General features: G+C 33.6%; 1 pseudogene; it reads left to right on the top strand.

Annotated features, from left to right (window-relative positions):
* The first annotated feature begins 1855 nt into the window (after nt 1–1855).
* Nucleotides 1856–2799, top strand: LOC129088176 (coiled-coil domain-containing protein 30-like; annotated as a pseudogene).
* The last annotated feature ends 394 nt before the right edge of the window (nt 2800–3193 follow it).

The raw sequence follows: 3193 nt of genomic DNA, 5'->3' as shown, positions 1-3193 counted from the left end.
TTAGTAAGTTTAAGTTTTGTTTTCCCAAACCTTTATAGACATGCCATTTTTTTTTTTACTGATAAATTTGGAGAAACTTTGTCCAAAAGAAAATCTGTCTTTGATATTAATGAGTGCACATTTTCTCAGGACTTTGAAAAGGGACTCCACCAATACAACAAAATTACTTTGCAAGGAGAAATGAATATATTAGCAAATGAAACCATTATATAAAAATGCTAGAAAAAAGGCATTCTATCCTATTACTCATTTTTTCTTATTATTTTATTAGAAAGATTTACCTCTGTGAAGTAAAAGCACAAAAGAAGAAGCCATTCTAAAAATTGTAAGAATCAGTAAAAATACATTTTAAAAAATTTAGTACAGGATAAAAAATAATTTGTAATCATCTAGCACAAGAAAAAGTTAATACCTTTTTAGCCCAGAATTTATATTTCTAGAAAAGCTCTCAGATATATGCACAAAAAGATACATATAAAATGTTTATTGCAGCATTACTGATAAAAACAAAAAAGGAATGGTTACAAATTGAATGTCGATCAATAGAGGACGGATAAAACACATTATAAAATGGGATATAGCCTATCAGTTAAAATGAATCAACTAAAATTAATGTATCAAAAATAAATCTGAAAATACAATGATAACATGAGGCAAAAATGTATGGTAATATTTATGTATTTATAACAAAACACAAAAATACTACATGCCATTCAAGAATACACATACATGTATATGCAAATGTGTTAAAAAGATTGCAAGTATATATAGTAAGCTCATAACAACATTTATCACAAAGGACGAGAAAGTAACTAGATATGGGGATAGAGACTTCAAATTTACCTATTATATATGTTAGTGATTATATAAAAACAGATAAAACAGGCATGACTAAATTATAACAGCTTTAAATTCCGGTTGGTGGGTAAATGGTTATGTATATTTTCTTTTTAGAATTTCTTAACAATAACCACAAGAAAACTCAGGAAATGAATTTAGTGAAATGTTAGTTAAGTAAAGATAATAATCACCTTTACTGATCATTTGGTGTGTTTAACACTAGACAGCTTTTACATAACCAGATTTGAAGCAGGATTTGAAGCTATTCTTTTAGCCTGTGTGTTTGTAGGATCACAGGACTTTTCAAGCCACTTTGCCCAAGATTTGAATCCATTTATGCAGATGCTGCGTTTAGGTATTAAGCCAGAAGTAGATCCCAGAATTGTTTGAAATAAATACTGTCTCAAATAAGAGAGTATATCACAAGCCTTCTCTTACTAACCAAGCTCTTTGGCCTCAATTCTGTCAGCTAACTGAATCTGGTTTTGGCTGAAATAACTCAGAGTTGCTATCTGTTGTTTGCAACCAAAAAGTCTTATCTACTATGTATTCAAAGTGTATGGAACTCACCAAAAATACAAAAACAAAAGCCTTTTAATGCACATTTTTAAACAAAAATGCAAGGAAAAGTGAAAATTTTACTTTGAAATAGAATCTTAGATACATACCATGTCTATGTTTAAACAGACAAGCATATTGGTGGCAAAAGTGTTTCTTTTTGTAACTCAGTGCACAAAGATGAGTTCACTTATCACTAAGAATGCAACTACATTTAAAAGTGGTTTTTTTTTTTTTTTTTTTTTTTTTTTACCATTTCCCCCTGTGCTAAATAGCCTCCAAGTTTTCCATGCTAGACCCACGACATAAGAGACTGGTGCCAATTTCTGTGTCACTTGGATGTCATTGCTAGAGTTGCAAACCCACTAAAGCAATGTGGCTAATGTTGTCTTAAAAAATGAAAATTAGAACAACTCCATATTGAACGAAGAAGATCAAAGACTCAGCTTGTAAAGCAATGAGGAAGAGTAGAAGGAATACACAATTCAGGATTAAAGCCCTATCTCCACCTTGCTCTAGCTGTGTGACCTTCAGCAGCGTAATTAAAACTCTCTGCCACATCTTCCCCTGTGAAATAAGGAACCTCCTAGGTCAGGATATAAATGAAGTACAAAATAAAGTGAAGATCTTGTAGGATAAAAAGAATGTGTTGGAAAGAACCAATTCTCAGCAACAAGAGGCCCAACTTAAACAACTGGAAAATGAAAAAATAAAATCTGATGAGTATCTCAAGAGCAACCAGGAATTGTCAGAGAAGGTGTCTGGGTTACAGCAAGAGAAGGAAGCTCTATGTGAAGAATATGGAAAATTTGTGAAGCAGTTTGATGTCTATGTGAGAAACTATAATAAAAAAGTCATCACAAAGCCAAGCTTCACAGAGTCAAGAATTACTTCATTCATGAAGTAAAGCTATGTGATAAGAGAATTAAACTACTTGAAGGTGAAATTGGAATACTATGGCAAAAATTAGAAAAGGAGAAGGCATTCTAGGACCAGATCATTGCCCAAAATGATAACCTGCTCCTACAAAGTAGAAAACTTCTGGAGCAGCTTGTGGAACAAGAAAAATTGATACATGACAACAAATGCATATCTCCTGTCCAGCACAGAGTACTTTTCCTGGATAAAGTAAATAAGTAATTACAGGAAAACAGTCTCCAGCTCACAGAGCAGGTTTGCCTCTTAGACCACATTGTAGGAAGCATCCAGATTTGCAGAGGACAGAAAATAATACTTAGTGACATCTCTGAATATGAAAAACTGAATAAAACCTTGTCCCTATCAACCTTGTTTTCCTGGAACAGGTTTGGTAGTCCGTTGGAAGTCTCTAAGAGATTAAAGAACGTAAGTCAGAAGAAGCAGTGGCAAACCCCAGGTCCCTTGAGTCTCTATTGTTCATAGAATTCTGAATCTGGACACATACACATACGTGGCTTCTCTGAGAGTGACACATCACATCTAAGAGCAAGACCAAAAGTCAAAAGTCAGAACTATAAAATCACTGGTGTCTAAAACTAGACTGGTCAAAGCTGCTAACTTAAAGCCTGAGTGTGAAGGTGGAGCATGATATGGAGAAGGGTAATGATAGATTCCCCACTGGACATCAACCAGGAGTCTTGGAAATTGCTGATAAATTCATTAAACCAGATACAAAAATGGATTTCTCAAGTTTGTTTGATATCCTCTAATGCCTTGATTGATCAAAATAGTGATTTAAGTTGGGCGGTTTAATTAGGTTTTTATGTTCAGCCGAACATACACATGGCTAATTCAGCATTCTCTCCTACTTTCATGG

The sequence above is a fragment of the Pteronotus mesoamericanus genome, unplaced genomic scaffold, assembly GCF_021234165.1.
Source record: "Pteronotus mesoamericanus isolate MK-2021 breed Mesoamerican mustached bat unplaced genomic scaffold, CSHL_Meso_final scaffold_54, whole genome shotgun sequence".
In the NCBI taxonomy this organism is placed as follows: domain Eukaryota; kingdom Metazoa; phylum Chordata; class Mammalia; order Chiroptera; family Mormoopidae; genus Pteronotus; species Pteronotus mesoamericanus.
This window is presented reverse-complemented; position numbering and strand designations above follow the sequence as displayed.